Here is a 23,322-nt window from a genome sequence, read left to right as displayed (position 1 = left end):
CGATGAAACGATGAAAATTGTCACGGAGTTTTTTTTTTTTTTTTTTGAGACAGAATCTTGCTCTGTCACCCAGGCTGGAGTGCAGTGGCGCGATCTCGGCTCACTGCAAGCTCTGCCTCCCGGGTTCACTCCATTCTCCTGCCTCAGCCTCACGAGTAGCTGGGACTACAGGCGCCTCCACCACGCCTGGCTAATTTTTTTATATTTTTAGTAGAGACGGGGTTTCACCGTGTTAGCCAGGATGGTCTCGATCTCCTGACCTTGTGATCCACCCGCCTCGCCTCCCAGAGGGCTGGGATTACAGGCGTGCGCCACCGCACCTGGCCCCGTCATGGAGTTTTTACTCCACAGCACATTCTTATGGTTGTCCATTTATGAAGACGAAGCATGGAGACTCCTTTACCAGACTCTACTGGGTATTTCAATAATATTCCTACCTGTGAGAATGCATGCACAGACCACTCATCTAGGCAGAGGCTCCTCATCCGGAGGAATGAAAGGAGAATCAGGGAGACAAGAAATGATTACAAGAGTTTCAGAGATCTTGAAGTATAAATATTTTGTCATTCCAGGAATGTAAAAAATATGGCCACAGCTACGTATGCGTGTGTGGTGGGGTGGGGCATGGTTCTGCATATATGCGGTGTTCTTTCGTTGAAAAAGTTGGGGATTATTGCTATAGGTCAATAATATTAAAAATCCCATTTATAATATATTCTTTTCCACTCTCCATTCCTATGATAAAACCCACCATCCCAACAATCGCAATGTAAATGGATGTTTTCTGAGGTGAATTCAGTTTTCTAGTTGTGAGTGAGTTGAACTCAACCAGCTTCTACCTGCAAGATATGCTGCAGCTGCTTTGGACCTCACTCTGGGGAAGCGAAGATGGGGTAGAATAAATAACTTTATAGAAAAGTAGCCAGAGAGACTCTTCTTCAAGGAGCAATGTCTGTTCAGCACCTATCACAGACCCTGGATTATATACGGTGAAAGTCTTTGTTACCTGTGGCTTGTGGATGGAGCTTTGGGGCCAGTCATCAGTATCCGTTTCAGTGGTCAGAGCCTCTTTGCTTCGTGCTAACTAAACTTCATCCAGGTTTTTGTGGTACCCTTGTGATTTATGAAATGACAGACAACTGAACTAAAAGGATTAACAAAGTATATTTCAAGACTTTCAAAAGGGTTCCATAGTTTGATGCCAATTGTCTTGAGGTGAGCAGCTGGGCATTCCCTTCCAAGGAGGATCGTGAACAGCTGTCAGGCCTAATCTGGGTGAGAGATGAAAGGGTGACCTACGGGTTAAAGTCTCCACTGCCTGTTGCAAGTCCCCTGAGTTATCTAATCTGTCCAGTCGCACAAGCTTTCTGCAAAGAAAGCATTATTTTACAGCTGACCCTTTAACAAAGGGGAAATAGCAACTGTTAGAAAATCTAGTAAGTAGTTGTCCTGAGATAATGCTGCTTGAATAGATTCTATAGAGTTTTTTAATTAAAAATTCTTCAAAAGGACAGATAAATATCTGGAAAGCCCACACAGACTGTGTACGTGAGACATTGCATTGCATTATGGAATATTGTCTAGGTTCTTTTTTTTTTTTTGGTGTGACGGAGTCTCACTTTGTTGCCCAGGCTGGAGTGCAGTGGCGCGATCTTGGCTCACTGCAACCTACACCTCCCAGGTTCAAGCAATTCTCCTGTCTCAGTCTCCCGAGTAGCTGGGTATACAGGCATCCACCACCATGCCCAACTAATTTTTGTATTTTTAGTAGAGACGGAGTTTCACCATGTTGGCCAGGCTGTTCTCAAACTCTTGACCTCAAGTGATCCACCTGCGTCAGCCTCCCAAAGTGCTGGGATTCCAGGCATGAGCCACCGCACCCGGCTGTCTAGATTCTTAAAGACACACACACACACACACACACACACACACACACACAGAGAGAGAGAGAGAGAGAGAGAGAGAGAGAGAGAGAGAGAGAGAGAGAATACGATAAGCCTAAAGTCCTGTACATGGGCTAGTTGCCTCTAACCAAAAGTCTGCCTGGAATAATTGCTGTGATGGTTAATATTGAATGTCAACTTAATTGGGCTGAAGGAGGCAAAGTATTGTTCCTGGGTGTCTCTGTGAGGGTGTTGCCAAAGGAGATGAACATTTGAGTCACTGGACTGGGAGAGGCAGACTCACCCTCAGTCTGGGTGGGCACCACCTAATCAGCTGCCATCGTGGCTAGAATAAAGCAGGCAGAAGAAGTTGGAAGGATTAGACTTGCTGGGTCTTGCAGCCTTCATCTTTCTCTCATGCTGGATGCTTCCTGCCCTTTGACATCAGACTCCAAGTTCTTCAGCTTTTGGACTCTTGGACTTACACTAGTGATTTTCGAGAGGCTCTCAGGCCTTTGGCCACAGACTGAAGGCTACACTTTTGGCTTCCCGACTTTTGAGGTTTTGGGACTTGGACTGGCTTCCTTGCTCCTCAGCTTGCAGATGGCCTATTGTGGGACTGTACATTAGCCCACGTACAGGACTTTAGGCTTATCGTGTTCTCTCTCCCTCCTTAATAATACTCAATACTCCTTAATAAACTCCCCTTTATACATTTATCCTATTAATTCTGTCCCTCTGGAGAGCCCTGACTAATACAATTGGCGTCTCTGCAACATTTGTGCAAATTTGAGTAAGTCTTTCTCTGGGCTGCAGTATTCTCATTTGTAAAACAAAACAAATAGCCAGAAAGAAAAGACAGGATTTGAATTAGATGGCAAATCCTTGGCATACCATCATTCTTCATTCTTGCGCCCATAACAGTCATAATTAATTGATTATGGCACTTTCCACCAACCTCGCACAGCTTCAGAATTCCCAACAGCAGTTGGTCTGAATTAGCATGTGAGAGGAAACGTATTTGTTCTACTTACAGTTGACAGAGGGATACCTATGGTCCTCTTCATCAGGAGTCTCAGAAGGCTGAGTGGCGTGGCTCATGGTGGTACCCCGGCACAGCACAGTACAACTGGCATGAATAGGACATAGTGGCAACAACTACACCAAGATTTTTTGGGAGAAAGTGTTAAGTTTCAGAGGTGACATATGTGTTACTCATAAGAAGAGGAGTGCACATGAGATCCAGAGCCTGAGCAGAAAAGGAAAAATCCAGAACTTGAGCAGAAAGAGAAAGCCGCTACAATGGAGAGAGGCTGTTTAATGGTGTACATCCCCAGTGAACTCCCAACATTTTGGGGAAGTGGGGATTTGAAGAGTGCAATAGCAGGAAAGGGTAGAGACAGAGGATTTGTTTTTGGTCAGTTTTTCCCCTCCCCTTTTCTAAATCTAGGCTGATATCGTCTGATAAAAAGATTACATTTATGACTACTTGTATAATTACCAACATAAGAATCACAGCAAAAAAAAATTTTTTTTAAACAAAGTCTTGGTGTGTTGCCCACATTGGAGTGCGGTGAACATTCTCATTTATAGGTGGGTTCATAGCCACGAATTTGTGGGTTCAAGTGATTTTCCCGCCTCAGACTCTCGAGTAGTTGGGCCTATTGGCACATACCACCATGCCTGGCTTGCAGAATACATTTCTTAAACAGAATTTTAAGATCTGGAGAAGACAGTAGAGATCATCTAGTCTATTGGTTCCCAAACATGTTAACTTGGACCAGATCCATGCTGGCTTTAAAAGAGGACTCGAGAGCTTGTTAATCATCTGATTCCTGAATCAAGTTCCCAAAGATTCTGCCTCAGTAGGTTTGGCAGGTTTTTTTTTTTTTTTTTTTTTTTTTTTCTTAAGCAAGTCATTTTATTTCCTTTGGCCTAAGTTTATTAATCTGTTACAATTGTGTAATGGCATGGGACTTTCCTACCTCCGGGTCTTCTCTGAGTATAAAGTCAAATAACTTGTGGAAGGTACTTTGAAAAAAATCTTATCTATAAATTCTCACAAAAGCACCATACGTTATGAACATTTTCAAACATACCATGAAAGATGTTGGAAGACCCTTTTCAAGTCTTACCATGGACTCATTTTTTGCTACTACTACTCTTACCATTACTACCCCAATAGTATAGAGGCAGGAAATTGTCTTTGTTTTCTTTGATGTTCCAATTTTTTTAAAATTATACTTTATGTTCTAGGGTACATGTGCACAACGTGCAGGTTTGTTGCATATGTATATATGTGCCATGTTGGTGTGCTGCACCCATTAACTCATCATTTACATTAGGTATGTATCCTAATGCTATCCCTCCCTGCTCCCGCCATCCCACAACAGACCCCGGTGTGTGACGTCCCCCTTCCTGTGTCCAAGTGTTCTCATTGTTCAATTCCCACCTATGAGTGAGAACATGCAGTGTTTGGTTTTCTGTTCTTGCTATAGTTTGCTGAGAATGATGGTTTCCAGCTACATCCATGTCCCTACAAAGGACATGAACTCATCCTTTTTTGTGGCTGCATAGTATTCCATGGTGTATATGTGCCAAATTTTCTTAATCCAGTCTGTCATTGATGGACATTTGGGTTGGTTCCGAGCCTTTGCTATTGTGAATAGTGCTGCAATAAACATACATGTGCATGTGTCTTTATAACAGCATGATTTATAATCTTTTGGGTATATACCTAGTAATGGGATGGCTGGGTCAAATGGTATTTCTAGTTCTAGATCCTTGAGGAATCGCCACACTGTCTTCCACAATGGTTGAACTAGTTTACCGTCCCACCAACAGTGTAAAAGTGTTCCCATTTCTCCACATCTTCTCCAGCACCAGTTGTTTCCTGACTTTTTAATGACCGCCATTCTAACTGGTGTGAGATGGCATCTCATCGTGGTTTTGATTTGCATTTCTCTGATGGTGAATGATGATGAGCATTTTTTCATGTGTCTGTTGGCTGCACAAATGTCTTCTTTTGAGAAGTGTCTGTTCGTATCCTTTGCCCACTTTTTGGTGGGGTTGTTTGTTTTTTTTCTTGTAAATTTGTTTGAGTTCTTTGTAGGTTCTGGATATTAGCCCTTTGTCAGATAAGTAGATTGCAAAAATTTTCTCCTATTCTGTAGGTTGCCTGTTCCCTCTGAAGGTAGTTTATTTTGCTGTGCAGAAGCTCTTTAGTTTAATTAGATCGCATTTGTCAATTTTGGCTTTTGTGGTCATTGCTTTTGGTGTTTTAGACATGAAGTCCTTGCCCATTCCTATGTCCTGAATGGTAATGCCTAGATTTTCTTCTAGGGTTTTTATGACTTTAGGTCTAACATTTAAGTCTCTAATCCATTTTGAATTAATTTTTGTATAAGGTGTAAGGAAGGGATCCAGTTTCAGCTTTCTACTTATGGCTAGCCAGTTTTCCCAGCACCATTTATTAAATAGAGAATCCTTTCCCCATTTCTTGTTTTTGTCAGATTTGTCAAAGATCAGATGGTTGTAGATGTGTGGTATTATTTCTATTCTGTTCTATTGGTCTATATCTCTGTTTTGGTACCAGTACCATGCTGTTTTGGTTACTGTAGCCTTGTAGTATAGTTTGAAGTCAGGTAGCATGATGTCTCCAGCTTTGTTCTTTTGGCTTAGGATTGTCTTGGCAACGCAGGTTCTTTTTTGGTTCCATATGAACTTTAAAGTAGTTTTTTTCAATTCTGTGGAGAAAGTCATTGGTAGGTTGATGGGGATGGCATTGGATCTATAAATTACCTTGGGCAGTATGGCCGTTTTCACAATATTGATTCTTCCTATCCATGAGTATGGAATGTTCTTCCATTTGTTTGTGTCCCCTTTTATTTCATTGAGCAGTGGTTTGTAGTTCTCTTTGAAGAGGTCTTTCACATCCCTTGTAAGTTGGATTCCTAGGTATTTTATTCTATTTGAAGTAATTGTGAATGGGAGTTCACTCATGATTTGGCTCTCTGTTTGTCTGTTATTGGTGTATAAGAATGCTTGTGATTTTTGCGCATTGATTTTGTATCCTGAGACTTTGCTGAAGTTGCTTATCAGTTTAAGGAGATTTTGGGCTGAGATGATGGGGTTTTCTAAATATACAATCATGTCATCTGCAAACAGGGACAATTTGACTTCCTCTTTTCCTAATTGAATACCCTTTATTTCTTTCTCCTGCCTGATTGCCCTGGCCAGAACTTCCAACTATTCAACACTATGTTGAATAGGAGTGGTGAGAGAGGGCATCCCTGTTTTGTGCTGGTTTTCAAAGGGAATGCTTCCAGTTTTTGCCCTTTCAGTATGATATTGGCTGTGGGTTTGTCATAAATAGCTCTTATTATTTTGAAATACGTTCCATCAATACCGAATTTATTAAGAGTTTTTAGCATGAAGGGCTGCTGAATTTTGTCAAAGGTCTTTTCTGCATCTATTGAGATAATCATGCGGTTTTTGTCTTTGGTTCTATTTACATGCTGGATTACGTTTATTGATTTGCGTATATTGAACGAGCCTTGCATCCCAGGGATGAAGCCCACTTGATTGTGGTGGATAAGCTTTTTGCTGTGCTTCTGGATTCGGTTTGCCAGTATTTTATTGAGGATTTTTGCATCGACGTTCGTCAGGGATATTGGTCTAAAATTCTCTTTTTTTGTGTGTCACTGCCAGGCTTTGGTATCAGGATGATGTTGGCCTCCTAAAATGAGTTAGGGAGGATTCCCTCTTTTTCTATTGATTGGAATAGTTTCAGAAGGAATGGTACCAACTCCTCCTTGTACTTCTGGTAGAATTCGGCTGTGAATCCGTCTGGTCCTGGACTTTTTTTGGTTGGTAGGCTGTTAATTATTGCCTCAATTTCAGAGCCTGTTATTGGTCTATTCAGGGATTCAACTTCTTCCTGGTTTAGTCTTGGGAGAGTGTATGTGTCCAGGAATTTATCCATTTCTTCTAAGTTTTTCAGTTTATTTGCGTAGAGGTATTTATAGTATTCTCTGATGGTAGTCTGCATTTCTGTGGGGTTGGTGGTGACATCCCCATTATCTTTTTTTTATTGCATCTATTTGATTCTTCTCTCTTTTCTTCTTTATTAGTCTTGCTAGCAGTCTATCGATTTTGTTTATCTTTTCAAAAACCAGCTCCTGGATTCCTTTGTTTTTTGAAGGTTATTTTGTGTCTCTATCTCCTTCAGTTCTGCTCTGATCTTAGTTATTTCTTGCCTTCTGCTAGCTTTTGAATGTGTTTGCTCTTGCTTCTCTAGTTCTTTTAATTGTGATGTTAGGGTGTCAATTTTAGATCTTTCCTGCTTTCTCTTGTTGGCATTTAGTGCTATAAATTTCCCTCTACACACTGCTTTAAATGTGTCCCAAAGATTCTGGTATGTTGTGTCTTTGTCCTTATTGGTTTCAAAGAACATCTTTATTTCTGCCTTCAGATCGTCTGAAGCCTTCTTCTCTCAACTTGTCAAAGCCATTCTCCTTCCAGCTTTGTTCTGTTGCTGGCGAGGAGCTGCGTTCCTTTGGAGGGGGAGAGATGCTCTGATTTTTAGAATTTTCAGCTTTTCTGCTGTTTTCTCCCCATCTTTGTGGTTTTATCTACCTTTGGTCTTTGATGATGGTGACGTACAGATGGGGTTTTGGTGTGGATGTCCTTTCTGTTTGTTGGTTTTCTTTCTAACAGTCAGGACCCTCAGCTGCAGGTCTGTTGGAGTTTGCTGGAGGTCCACTCCAGACCCTGTTTGCCTGGGTATCAGCAGCAGAGGCTGCAGAACAGTGAATATTGCTGAACAGCAAATGTTGCTGCCTGATTGGTCCTCTGGAAGCTTCATCTCAGAGGGATACCTGGCCGTGTGAGGGTGTGAGGTGTCAGTCTGGCCCTAGTGGGGGATGTCTCCCAGTTAGACTACTTGGGGGTCAGCAACCCATTTGAGCAGGCAGTTTGTCTGCTCTCAGATCTCAGACTCCATGCTGGGAGAACCACTACTCTCTTCAAAGCTGTCAGACAGGGACATTTAAATCTGCAGAGGTTTCTGCTGTCTTTTGTTTGGCTGTGCCCTGCCCCCAGAGGTGGAGTCTACAGAGGCAGGCAGGCCTCCTTGAGCTGCGGTGGGCTCCACCCAGTTTGAGCTTCCAGGCTGCTTTGTTTACCTACTGAAGCCTCAGCAGTGGTGGGTGCCCCTTCCCCAAGGCTCGCTGCCACCTTGCAGTTAGATCTCAGACTGCTGTGCTAGCAATGAGGGAGGCTCCGTGGGCATGGAACCCTCCGAGTCAGGCATAGGATATAATCTCCTGGTGTGCCGTTTGCTAAGACCCTTGGTAAAGCGCAGTATTAGGGTGGGAGTGACCCAATTTTCCAGGTGTTGTGTGTCACGCTTTCCCTTGGCTGGGAAAGGGAATTTCCTGACCCCTTGCGCTTCCCAGGTGAGGCGATGCCTTGCCCTGCTTCGGCTCTGGCTCAGTGGTCTGCACCCACTGTCCTGCACCCACTCTCCGACACACCCCAGTGAGACGAACCCGGTACCTCAGTTGGAAATGCAGAAATCTCCCATCTTCTGTGTCACTCATGCTGGGAGCTATAGGCTGGAGCTGTTCCTATTCGGCCATCTTGGCCTTTTTTTTTTTTTTTTTTTTTTTTTTTAGATAGAGTCTCGTTCTGTCATCAGGTGTGAGTGCAGTGGCACGATCTTGGCTCACTGCAACCTCTGCCTCCCGGGTTCAAGTGATTCTCCTGCCTTAGCCTCCTGAGTAGCTGGGACTACAGGTGCACACTGGGGCAACTGATGCGTGTCCTCAGGGCAACTGTGACCTCCCCACTTCTGAAATCTTTTCTGTTCTTGATGTCTACATATTTTTGTATATAGATACACACTTACTTGTTATTTAGCTATTTCCTTTGTGTTTACTTTGTATCCCCAGTTAGATCGAAACCTCTTATAGGACAGTATCATATCTTAGCCACGCCTAGCTAATTTTTATATATTTAGTAGAGATGAGATTTCACCATGTTGGCCAGGATGGTCTGAAGCTCCTGACCTCGTGATCCACCTGCCTTGGCCTCCCAAAGTGCTGGGATTACAGGTGTGATCCCTCGTGCCCAGCCTGGGATAGTTTTAACAAGTTCACTGGGTAATGGCAATGACCATCAAGATTTGAAAATTAATGATCTAGTCACACTTCATCATTAAAAAAAAAGTATGGTCAGGCAGAATAACACTTCTTCGTTTTTAAGATGAAAAAACCAAAGTAAAATTAGAAAAAATGACTTGCCCGATATCACACAGCAACTCAGGGACAAATTTGGAAGTGGAATCTAGGTTGTCTGACTGCCAGTCCCATGCCAAGGGGAAGGCTAATTCTTCTGGGGTTTCTTGAAACAAATGGCCAGTTACGTCAGTGTGCCCTGTATTTTAATAAAGCCAGTAATGCCAATATGGAACAGGCTCCCTTAGAAGGTAGTGGAGATGGTCAAGTATAGGACAAATGCTACCTAGAAGGACACCTGTAGATAAATGCGTCAGATGGGTAGTTAGAATTTACCTTCCAGTTTTATAGAAATCTATTCTCTGCCAACTCATTTGTTAGAAGGTTGTGAGGAATTGAGGCCATTTTTTTAAAACACAAAAGTTTAATTTCTAATTATGAAAGGGAAGCTGGGAGAAGGATAGATAACCTATGGCAGTGATTTGAGCCTCTGGAAAACTGTTGCTGTTTAGTCTAACTCCTCACCACCTCTCACCTCGTGGTTACTGCATCAGCTCTCTAACTGGGATCCATCCCACTGAAATATCCCCACAATACATTCCACTCACTGTTGCCAGAAAGATCTTCCAAGTGCACTGATTCCATCACGTTATTCTGCTGCAGAATCTTCAGCAACTCCCAATGGGGCAAAAGTCTAACCATCACATTGGCAGTCAAAATCTTTTTGTAATGTGACTCTTATCCCATCTCTTAAAATTTTTCTCCTAGTATGCTGAACATCAACCCTGTTTGAATCTAAATAGCTTTTTACATGGTTTCTACTTTTTTTTTTTTTTTGAGACAGAGTCTCACTCTGTCGCTCAGACTGGAGTGCAGTGGCACAATCTCAGTTCACTGAAACCTCCACCTCCCAGGTTCAAGCGATTCTCCTGCCTTAGCCTCCTGAGTAGCTGGGACTACAAGTGCCCACCACCACACCCAGCTAATTTTTGTATTTTTAGTAGAGATGAGGTTTAACCATATTGGCCAGTCTGGTCTCTGACCTTGTGATCTGCCAGCCTCGGCCTCCCAAAGTGCTGGGGTTACAGGCATGAGCCACCACGCCTGGCCTGTGTCTACTTTTAATGGCAACATATATTCAAATTCCTTCACAAATGCTTTTACCTTAAAAGGTCCACTTCATATTACTTATTCATTAAGAAATACTTACTGTTCACTAACTACATGCTATGCACTGGAGATTCTTAGGAGAATAATTCAGACATGATCTGTACCTTACAATCTGGTGGAATAGCGTGGCATTAAATAGCTAACTACCAAAGATGTAAGGAGTGTTTCAAAAAGAGAGTAGGTGCCATGACACATGGAACAGGGAGACATGCCTTAATATGTGAGTTTTTTTCCTCAGAGCAACTGTGACCTCACCACTTCCGAAATCTTTTCTGTTCTTGCTGTCTACATATTTTTGTATATAGATACACACCTACTTGTTACTTAGCTATTTCCTTTGTGTTTATTTTGTATCCCCAGTTAAATCGAAACCTCTTATAGGACAGTATCATATCTTAAACACTTTTTATAGCCCAGTTAATTACTAATGTAGTCTAAATAGGCACAAAAAATGATTATTAAAGACAGCATTCCATTGTGCATGACAACTTTAAGGTGCTTTTACTTCTGTTGTTTTATTTGATCCTCCTGTAAATCTTATGGATTTGGTATTATGATCCCTGACTTACAGACGAGAAAACCGAAGCTCTGAGAATATGAGTGACTTGTGTAAGACCAAACAACTGATAATTTATGGAGTCTGAACAAAAACCCAGAGATTTTCATTTTTATTTAAAACTCTTTCCAGTGTAATGTGAATAAATAACAACATGTAACAAATGGATGAATAAAGGAATGATTCTCTTCTCATTTCTCACCATTCTTCTTCCTTTTTCCATTTCTTTCTCCGCCTCACTTCTATGCTCATCCATCTGCTTTATATTCTTTCTTTGTCATGCCTTCAGCTTGTTAGTGACAATTCATCTCGCTTCTGGGCTATGATCAGTTGCTTTGTAAGAGGTTCAGTAGCAAAGAGGCTGTTGACCCCATCTGGCTGGCATTCTGTAGGCAGTTGTCTTAAGAAAGGTTTCCCAGAAAAAGACCCTGAAAGGAGGATGTGTGTGTGTGTGATTTATTAAGAAAGTGCCTCCGGGAGAATCCAGTAAGGTGGTGAGGGAGACAGGACATGGAATGCAAAGAAGCCCAGCAATTTCTGGCAAGGCTCTGACTTCAATTTGATTCCACAGGGTATGCTGGAACGTAAAATACACGTCAGCTTATCCCCACTGAGGCAAGGGAGCTGGGCTTTCATACCTCTTCACTAGTCTGTCATTGGCTAAAGACAACCCCAAGAGGATATAAATTCCAGATATTCAGCTTTCTGCACAAACAAAGCTCTTCTGAAAAGAGTCATGGTTGTGAGCCTTTAAAGCCAAAAGCCCACTGGAATTGGAGGAAGAGTATGCTAAAATAGTAAACAACAACAACAACCACCAAACAAACAAACAAAAAATCCAAGGGGAATCTGGCCAGAGCACCAACAATATCTGCTAGGTCTAGGAACAATAATGTAAGAATTTGTCACATTTTAGAGCATCCCAAATGCCTTTAAGGATCTGATGCATGCATCTGATGCTTACCTCAGAAAATTGCAAATGTTTAGAGTTGGCCAGTATTCATAGGTCCACAAACCCATGGGTCCTGATTAGCACTTCTAGTGTATCTGAGAATCTTCAGTGAAGCTGTTCTACCTTAAAACTAACTTCCCAGGCCTCCATTTCTAAGACTCTGCTCTCCAAGGAAATGTCATACACTAAGCTGCATAATCTCACATTACTTCATTACTCTAATAGTTACAGAGCAGAAGGAGAAGGCATTTTTTTCCAGCCTGCCTGGTTTTAAGGTGGAGTAGTACTGCCATATGACCTCAGGAGAATCTCAGTCCTATTAGCTAGAATGACATGAGGATAATGAGTAATAACCTCCTTTAGCTGAGAAGTATCCCTTGGGAGAGAAGGCACATAGACTGGAGACCCAGAGAATATAGATTGCTATTCTCCATGGAAAGCAGGGTGTAAACTCAGAAAATCAAAACCAAGCCTGTGGTCTTTACTGGTACATCATATGAGGCAGCTTTTCACCAGCCACCACCTCTCTGGCTCACTCATGAACTCCCTGGGCTCCACATCTATTATAATAAAAGAGGCAACGTTTTCTTTTTTCCTCATTGTGGAGAGGTCCATTGGGTTTTGTCTTGACAGGTCAGGCACAACATGACAGATGGGTCTGAAGTCACAATCTCCCTCCCCCAAACCATCAGAATTACTCTATTACCCCCCCTTCCAATCTTGGAGGGCGAGGCCTTGTTACTAGGCTGCTGCATTGAGGAAATGTTGAGCCTGACCTGATTGGAATCTTGATGGCAATTAAGGAAAGACTATACCTTGTCACCTGCATTTGAATCTCTAGAGTTGTCTCTAATTAATGATTTATTATTTAATTTATAAGCTTATATTTTTTCCACTATCATAACAAACTATGTTTAAAATAAAAAAATCTGGTTATAAAACAGAATGCAGAATATGGTCTCATTTATGGAGAAATATGTGTGAGTATGGTTGTATATGCATTAAAAGTCTGGAAGTATTCCAGCAGCTTGTTATAAGTGGTTATCCCTTGGGACTGGGGAAGGAGATGAGATCGTATAAAGATTTTTACATTCTCTGCATGGTTTGGATATTTAACAATGAGAAGAAATACAATAATATTTTTCATAGAAAATTATTATTAAATCAGTTTCTCAAAGAAGTATATCTTTATTCTTTTTATTTAAACAACTATTTTCATCATTCCTATATTTTAATTCTTTCCACATATAACCATTGTAATAATTATAGAGTATATATAATAATTTGTATTTGACATTTTCACTTAATGCTATTTCATTTACACTTTCCTAAGAACATAGTCTGCATATTTTTATTAATGGATGCTTAATTGTCCATTGATTCAATGTCTATTTTTATGACATAGTTTCCTTTGGAAATTATATGGTAACTTTTGCCAATAAAATATAAAAAGGGTAGCTAATGGGAAGGAAAGTCTCAAATCTCAAACAAGGACCCCTGACTTACCATCAGACAAAGAAGGGCTAGGTCATTTGGAAAACTGCCCTTGGCTTGTTTCAAGCACGTACTTCCTGGTTTGTGGTAGACATTTACTGGACACCTATATACCAAGCCAGTGTTAGCCTTTGTATTTTATCTATGTTTCATGAATTGTAGCATTATAAGAATTTCTTTTAGAAATCTAATTGGTGAAGGTCATCTGAGTCCCAGTAGTCTACCAGCCAGCCCAAAGAAGTAGCCTGAATTTGAAGACCAGCCTGTATCCCGTTTTACCATGTCAACCATATAAGTCAAAGAGGAGACAAGAGTACAGTTCTCCAAGGGTGGGGACAAGATGAACATCAAGCATTATCCTCTTGTTCCCATAGAAAGGTTCTTTCCAGGACCAGGCCTTTGGGCTTGTAGAAGAGCTTCCTTCTTCTTTTATCTCTGCAATGCCCACCTTAACCTTCCTCTGCTCAGGAATATATGACAGATCTCTCTTCCTTCCCTTGGATTTTTTTTTCTCCCTTTGGCTCAAAATTTAATCAACATATAAACATAGAGCTATAGACTATTGATCCTACAAGCCATTCCTCCAATTTATAGAAATATAAATTGCTTCCACCAGCCCTGTGAATGATGGAGGTTGGGAGAACCTCCTAAAACATGTGGCTGTGTGTGGGTAGCCATGTTTGCTTGTTAATATGTACCTCCATTTTTACATTTCCATATTAAGCTATCTCTGGCCTGTGTTCATGAAGATTCTGTGGTATCCTCAGCCGGAAGTTAATTCTCTATCAAGCAAAACCCATCTGTGCTTCTTTCATGATACTTACCATTTTTTGTTGTGTTATGATTATTCTTGCATTTGTATAACCTTTATGCTTAGATCCCAAGTTCTTTGGGGGAAAGAGTTCATATTCTTACATATACATTTCCTAGAAAGCATAATAAAATAACTTGTTTAGTGATGGTTGAAGGAAAGTGCATAGCTTTTCTTCTGGAAGGGTTCACAATAATTTTTGGTAGAACAGAATGATATAAAGGCTTAGGAAATTGGTCTATCATATTACATTAGTTAAGGCTTTGGAGTCTCAAAGACCTGTGCTGAAATGGCAGCTCCACATTTAGTTGCCACAATGCCTCAGGCAAGTTACTGAACTCTATGAGCTTCAATGACCTAATCTGTACACTAGAGGAAGTAATACATATCTCATGGGGTCATAACTGTTTTAAATGAAGTGTAATTAGCACACTTATTTGCATAGAACATGCACTTATTAAATTATACTTATCATTAATTACTGTTAGACACTGGTAGTATTAGTAACATGATTTGCTGGCAAAGAGCATTAGGCTCAAATGTTTAAACTGATGTGGGGGAAAAGAAAGCAAGTGGCTTGTACTCTAATTTACCTGCCACTGCCCGTCCTAACCAGTTCCTTTGACGCTTACCCTAGTCTCGAAATTAACATCTTAATGCTTATCATAGATACTAAAATAACGGTAGGGCCAAGAATTAGACTGGCCATTTGGCAGGAAGAACAAATATCTTTCTTCTTCTAGTACTTGTTTTACCACCTAAAATGCATTCAGGCTACAAAAATTAGCCGGGTGTGGTGGCGCATGCCTGTAATCCCAGCTACTTTGGAAGCTGAGGCAGGAGAATCGCTTGAACCCGGGAGGTGGAGGTTGCAGTGAGTTGTGATTGCGCCGTTGCATGCTGGCCTGGGTGACAGAGTGAGACTCCATCTCAAAAAAAAAAAAAAAAAAAAAAAAGCAAGGAAGTTAGTGTATGCTACCATGGACAGAGATGACATGGTTTCTCTTGGGTTCATCCAAAACACTTCAAAAACTCTCATAGGAAGTCAGCGATGAAAGACAGTGGAATATATTTTTTTTCATTTTCTCTTCTTTTAAGTGTTAGGAGATAGACAGCCTGCTTAATGATAAATGAGTATGCCCCTCCTCACTCCAGAGTGAGAGGCATACATTTAATCCTAAAAATACAGGCAAAATTACCAAAGTGAAAATGTATTCCCTGGAGAAATAGAGATAAGAAGGCTGATGCTTACTGAAGTGCTGTTCCTTGTGGATTTGTGAGGCTGATGGAATACTGATGTTTACATTAAGAACATCTTGCGATTGTATTGGAAACAAATGCTTACCATTGCATTACTGAAATGAAGACATATGCAATAAAAATGTTCTGCATAGGAATGTACAGATGCATAACAATTATCATTGTGAGACTATAGCTGTGTGATTATGAAATTCCAAGTTTCCATAGAAAATGAGAATAGGAAGCATAAACATTGTCATTATTTAAATTGCAATAAGCAATTACATTAGATATTAAAAGATGAGAGCAAAAATATTTCAATGTAGCTAGCATAGATGCTACAAAAATCTTCCATTGTACAACAGTTGTTTTCAAAACGACACTGATAGTTATATACAACATTTTAAATAATCTCAATAAATTTTGAGAACGGGAAGGAAAGTAAAATAGCCAGAAACCCGAGATGCTCAAATCCTGACCTCCTACAAGACCTCTCCCCCACCTTCTCCACCCTCTCTGATGAGATTCCCAGGGATCTGTAGGCAGAAGACAAGGTCACTTGTTTTATTACAAGGAGTGTTTTATTCGAAACCTGAATGTAACCTCTAGTAATTTTGTTTATTCAGACTTGAAATAGAATGAATCTATGGCTTTTTTTTTTTTCTTAGCAGCAGCAAGCTTTTTATGGTTGTCAGTGCATACATAGCACTATATAAACATCTTTTAGGTAAGGTAAACATAATGTACAACATTTAAATGTTAGTAATTATTGTTTCATTTAGGTTTAATAGACAATATCATTTTCTTTCCCCAAAGTGTTGATACTTGACTACCAGACTCCATAATGAATATACCTTGAACTGCCAGTCACGTTTCACATCAACTTGGTTTATTTTAATCTTTTACAACATGAAAATAGAAAATCTTAATATGGGCAGGCCTGTTGGCTCATGCCTGTAATCCCAGCACTTTGGGAAGCTGAGGTGGGTGGTCACCTGAGCTCAAGAGTTCAAGACCAGCCTTGTGCAACATGGCAAAACCCCATCTATACTAAAAAAAAATAAAATACAAAAATTATCCAAGCACCGTAGGGCACACCTGTAGTCCTAGCCACTCGGAAGGCTGAGGCACGAGAATCGGTTGAACCCAGGATGTTGAGGCTACAGTGAGCCAAGATTGCGCCACTGCATTCGAGTGTGGGTGAGAGAGTGACACTGTCTCAAAAAAAAAAAAAAAAAAAGAAAGAAAGAAAGAAAGAAAAGAAAAGAAAATCCTAATGTGCAATTATAAGTCATCAGAAATGGGAGAAAGTGCAGTACCCAAAGTGCTAGTGACTTGTCAGGTAATTATAGACATTGAGATCAGTGAAGAGCCCGGAAAGATGGAGAGAGATTTCGCTGAAGGTTTTACTTCAACATTCTTTGACATACTAATTTGGATGATCATACCCAAGCTGGAAGGTGGATATTTTAACTTGGGAGAAAGCAGGAAATGGATTAATTATCCACTTTTCAGTTGCTTTAATTCTTATTTACATTTTGCTGTGACGATTGTATGCATTTTTAAAAGGTGCTCAGTTGGTTATTGATCTTTCTGATGGAAGAAAAAAAATCATCAAGTTCTGAGAAAGAACCAAATTATTGATGAAAAAGCTGGCTTCACCATAATTCAGTCTTTTACATATGTTTTGATGTATTTTCCTAAACATTAAACACTATGTTTTATCTTTAGGATGATAGATTCAAACTATTCAGATATTGACTATAATGTTGAAACACCTCATTTGAGTAAGCCCCTTAAAATCATAGAGATGGTCTTTGCTGACTTTAGCAGTGCCATGAAAAAAATGTCTCATTTCATCTTGTATTCAACCACTCAATGCAAGCACCTTTTCCCTCAGCAGTTAGCCAACTTACATATTGTGACAGTCTTGTACTTGCTACTTATTTCTTTGAACAGCAGGCTGAAAAGGCATACACTCAGGTTCTACAATTGAATTAGAGTCATAGGTTTTATGATTTCTTTCAACACTAAATTAAGATCAGAAGGTATATTGGTGACTTCCAGTTGGTGACCTGTTCTCTGAGAATAAACAGTGTGTGGACTGGCATTCAAGAGCAGCCCCCATTATCCTTGTGGTAAAGCCCTTCCTTACTGCACACATAGCTGGTGCACCTTTGGTTCTGACCCCAATGTGCCATTTCCAGTCTACCTCTTGGCTCACAAAAACAGGTGTTATCTAAATGAGAAATCTCTCTCCTGTAGTGTGTGTTTTTAAGGGTAAGCAAAATAAGAAGTCATTGGGCACTTTTTCTTATTCAAAGTACATTTGCCAAAAGCTGATCCACACTCTGCATTAAAAAATGCTTTGATCTCACTGTAAAGGGCAGCATGCCTGTGGTATGCTGATTGCTCAATCACATCCTATGCCATTGGCAGAATGTAACATCAAAAAGATGCCATTTGATAAGTTTGCCAATAATTCATTCTTCTTTCTCTCCACATAAAATATTATCAATGACTTTGTTTCTGGTTTTATAGACTTCTTGGAAATAGAGTGACTTAAGCCTATTTTTGCTCTATGTAATGACAATTACTTATTTTGATGGCTGAGTAGTTTAGATGCATGAGTCATATTGTCTCATTTCTCATATTAATAACAAATTAATCACTTTTCTATTTGAAACATTTATTTTTTTGCTTCTTCCAAAATATTGTGATTGGTTTATCAGGGAGGCCACTGTCCTTTGTTTTGGAATGATGTGATAACCTCATTGCTCCGTGCATTATACGACATGACATAGACAACCAAACTGGGAAGCAGATGGATCAGTTGTCCAGTAATATCTGATTCTCAGATATTCACTCTTTACTTTCTATGTGTAGTTCCCATTTCCAGATGCTTGTGTAAAATCATCACACCTTTTGATACATTAGAATTGTATTTGTCTTCTTCTTCTTATTATTTTTAGAGACCAGGTCTAGCTCTGTTATACAGGCTGGAGTGCAGTGGCATGATCACAGCTCGCTGCAGGCTTGAACTCCTGGGCTCAAGGGAGTCTCCCACCTCAGCCTGCTGAGTAGCTGGGGCTATCGGCATGTGCCACCATGCCTGGCTAATTAAAAATATATAATTTTTTTTTTGCAGAGACAGAGCGATCCGCTATATTACTTTTTACATTAACTACTTTAGTGCTTTAATGACCCACTTTTGAACCATTTTTGAAGAATATAATGCAACATGGTAGGAATAATTAAAACTGTTAATTTGATGAAAAAATTAATAACATGCAAATGATGGGGAAATTAATTTGCTTTTTAAAAAGCAAACTGTTAATTAATATGAACAATCAGGCTGGGCACAGTGGCTCAAGCCTGTAATCCCAGAGCTTTGTGAAGCCAAGGCAAGTGGATCACTGGAGGCCAGAAGTTTGAGACCAGCCTGGGCAACATATTGAGACCCCTGTGTGTACAAAGAAATAAAAAATTAACCGGGTGTGGTGGTGCACACTTGTAGTCCCAGGTACTTGGGAGGCTAAGGCAGGAGGATCCCTTGAGGCCGGAAGGTTGCAGCTGCCATGAGCTATGATTGTATGCCCTGCACTCTAGTCTGGATGACAGAGCGAGACCCTATCTTAGAAACAACAGCAACAAAAAAACAAAAGCAAAAAACAGAAAAAAAAAACAATTTAGTCATTATAATACCTTGTATAAAGTTTATGAATATAATTTGGAGAATATAATTTCATTCTTCAAATTATTTTCCTAAACTTTATATAATAAAGTTTCTGAGAAAAATAACTTCAAATTTATGAAAAGTATATTGCTTCATCTGTCTGTCTTTAAACTGACAGCTTAATAGATCTAAGTAAGAGGCGCTGCTGATAATGGTCTCAGGACCACATTTTGTTGTGACTTCAGTTCACTGTGCTTACTGTTCCTCCATGGGGAGGAAAGTTAAGTCTGAGAAAAGCAAACCAAAGAAAGGAATTTCTCTCTATGTTCCACAGTAGGGCTGACCAGAGGTGTACGGAGGGCAGGGCACAGGGAACAGTCAATCTGCCCCTCCCAGGACAGAAGGAGGGTTTGATCACAGATATCATTTAGAGTTATTGGTGCATGCTGATAATAAACAGAATTTTAGTTGTTCTGTTATTGCTTTTAAGTTATTTACAGATAATTCACACCTTTATTGTTTATACCTGGGGCAGATCACTGTCACTCCCAGCCCTTAGCAGGCCACATCAGCTGGCCTAATAGGAGCACTCTGTGCTAAGAGGGCCTGCGAGAGACTCCCATGGGATAATCTGAGGCCTGTTTTACCTTGATAGCTTCATAAATGAAGAGAGAGAGCCTACCAAGAGGGAAAACACACACACACACACACACACACACACACACACACACACACACACAGAGGAGGGGGGCATTGAGGGAGAAAGAGAAAGATGATTTTGGTTAGCACAGGACCTGATACATGATCCTGATCTCGACCCCTTCACGTCTGCACCATTTCTACTCTTTTGAGGAGAGTGAGGTACAAGTGGGAGTAAGGGGTCCAGGAGAAGGGGAACAGAGAAGACTCTGGAGATTTTCTGAAAGACGGTGGGAAGCAGTCTCTGAGTAGCTTGGGTGCAATATGATTCTCAAGCAAAGTGTAGGCATTGGTTCATTTTTCACAGGATTTCCGAGATGAAATGCAAATTCGCTAAAGTTTATGGTACTGAGAATGTGCTTAGTCAACAGAGTGTATCAAAATCCTGAGCTGAGGTGAAACGGGGAAGTCAGAACGCCAGTGGGGACCCCAGGGAGGCTGCTAAGACCATAACCACTTCTCATATTGCATCTCCAGAGTCACAGATTCGCTGGTCTGTCTTACCATATTACCCCTACGCTGAGCACGGCACAGACAACCAGTGGCGCTAGTGGGCTACCTGTAGTGCACTAAAAATCCAACTCATGACATTTCCAATTTTAAAAAGCCTTTTTGATAATCAGCTGTTTTCACATTAGGTTTTCCTAAAGTGACATACACTTGCACACTCGGAGCATTGAGTTTCACCAGTAAGTAAGTGGAAGCTGTAGTAACCTGAGCTTTTCTTATTTACTTAAGGAAAACTGATGACCTGGGAAATTGCTTGGTGATTAAGGAAAGGGTATTCTGTCTCCTCCGTGGAAGGGCTCCAACCCTGTGGTGAGCAAACGTTGTATCAGAGCTTTTGAACAGCAAGTATTAGTCCCCCACCGCTATTCTGGTTTTAGTCAAGAAAACTCAACTAATGCAATAAATAACTCACTGAATGGTTATTATGAGCCAGACCTTAGGCCAGGAGCTAGAGGTATGAAAATGTGTCTCACAGATGTACACAGGTAACTGTATTGGAAGGCAAAAATTAACCAGTGCAATTAAAAAGGCACAAACAAAAGCTTCAAGATTGAGGGTGTGTGTGGGGGGGACATGCATCATTTTTGAGCTCAGGAAATTTATTTGATCTCTCCGTCATCACCCTTATAAATATGCAGACAAACTTAATGACTTTTATGAGGCTTAAAAGAGATAACATTACAGGTTCTTAACAAAGTACTGTCCCCTCCTCCTCCTATCTCCTTTACTCCCACACTATAGACGTATTGTGGGTAGGGACTGAGTCGTGCTTGTCACCATGTCTTGTATGTTATCTATTCTAGTGCTTTGCTTTAATTATGCTCAATAAATGTTGACTTGGATGAATAGTTCACTGATTGTGTTTAGGAAAGGGCCAAAAATGAAAAATAGGAAAAAGGAGGAAAAAAAAAGAAAGAATTGCTCCAAGCACTGTTGATAAAACACAAATAATCAGGTAGGTAGGGCAAATGGAGGCATTATGCAGATGGAAAAGATGGGTTCAACAAATTATTAATACCAAATGAATATAAGTTATCAATATGAGATAATATTATCCACTTTTCTGTCTGTGTTTGGCCAGCTGGTATTACTGAGAGCATATTAATAATGTATAATTAGAAATGATATTTTATAGCAGCACAGCAATTTGAAGCATACATTCTACCACATTTATCAGTGACACTCCACACCTCTCTTAATTCCTACCTGCTTCTCTTGAAGTACTGAATGAGTATCAGTCACTTGGAGAGATCTCCTAACGTCACCAGATGATCTAAAAAGAATTGGCAAAAGAATTTGAAAAGGGAAAGCTTCAGCCCCAACAGTTATTGTCATTTAAAAAAATCTATGATATCAAACAGTGAATCTGTCTGATTTTACCTGTAGAATAAACTCATTATAGAACAGTCACTTAATAGACCAAGTATTTCAGTGTGTACAGACCTATGTGAGAGGACATTAACTGTCTTCTTTGCAAATATTATGACCACCATCAAATCCACACCAGCCTGGATTATGTACACCAACCTATGAAAAATAAGTCAAAACAACTCCAAACAGAGAGGCAGGATGTAGTTAATCTCTCTTTCTCTACACTAGTATTCTAACTTTTTTGAGGTCAACCTTTAACTCTCTCAAGTGGCATTTCTAGGAAGCTATATAAGCTGATGAAGAAATTGTCTTACTGACAAGACTGGTCTTAAAATTTACTTCTTTTTATTGGGCAGCATTCAGCATCCATTTGTTCTACAATTCTGGATGGACTCTCTTCATACCATCCAGGTCACTAACGAGAATGTTAAAATAACCCTCCAGTCCTCACACACACCCCTTTACCCCAGTTCCAACCTTGAGACTGTTCACTTCCACCCACCATCTATTTAGCACTCCCCTGCTCTGGTCCCTTGAATTATTTATGTATTTGTATCCCTGACTAGAATGTAAATTATTTGGAGGGCACAGACCATGTTTCATTCACCTTTATATTTCCTAATTGCCCTTTGTACAAAGATTTTGAGATATGTCAAGCATTTGCTAAATAAATATTCAGTAAAGTAGGCCAGATTATATTGTCAGTGAACACTGGAGTCCCACTTATACAAAAGAATGTTCATTGCCATTCTAAACTTAATCCTAATTCAAGTTGTGTATTATAGTTTGAAAAACATTCAGACCAAAAATTAATCTGAAATTATAAACATATTGGATATGTCTATATATATCCCATATTGTTGGATGAGGCTTTTCCTGGTCTAATGCCCATATGTTTGAGTTGACTTCAAAGAAATTCTTAAAAAAAGAATTAGGCACTTGCAATCTGTACTAACAAGATAACGTTAAACTGCTATAAGCATATTTCATTAGATAGAAGTAAATCCCTAATTAGCTTAAGACTGTAACATGTTAAACAAATTATAATATTTATATTGTCAGATAATGCCATACTGAAGAAAAATTATCCATGTCAGCCAGATAAAATTACAGCATATATTACTCAACTTCAGAGATTTAAGACATGAGAGCTAAAATATCCCTTAGTATTACATAAATGCAGAAGCCAGAAATTCAAATGCATGCAGAGGTCAGGCCAGAAACCTAAATTTTTACAGTGGGTGGGTAGAACACCATGCAGAGAGGTAGGGCCTATCTCTCTAAAGGGCAATGGTTGCCAGCTCCAGGTTATGGTTACCTCATGGAGATAAAGCCTGGATATTGTCACAGAAGAAGAAAAGTTGCAAGTCTAGACACTTGTGAGAAACGTCTTGAGTTTAAATGGCTGCAAATTCAATTTTTTGGAGTCAAAATCAAGTGTAGGCCAAAGAAAACCCATCTGTAGGTCAGATTTAGGTCCATAGGTCATCAGTTCCTAGATGAGCCATACACTGTGCATGGTCTTTAAGGTACCATTTGGCCTCAGATTGTGCTAGTACATATTTAGTTAGCAGTTTAATATAGTTAGCAAGAGTTCTTCCATATTTTCTGCCAGATGTTGCTTATTTTACTAAAATTATCAAGTCATATTTAAACAATACATTGCAAACTATTTTTGGGAAAAGAAAGATAACTACAGGGAACAACTGATAGGTGTAACCAC

This window comes from Macaca nemestrina, chromosome 2, assembly GCF_043159975.1.
Source record: "Macaca nemestrina isolate mMacNem1 chromosome 2, mMacNem.hap1, whole genome shotgun sequence".
NCBI lineage: Eukaryota > Metazoa > Chordata > Mammalia > Primates > Cercopithecidae > Macaca > Macaca nemestrina.
Note: the sequence above shows the minus strand (reverse complement) of the source record.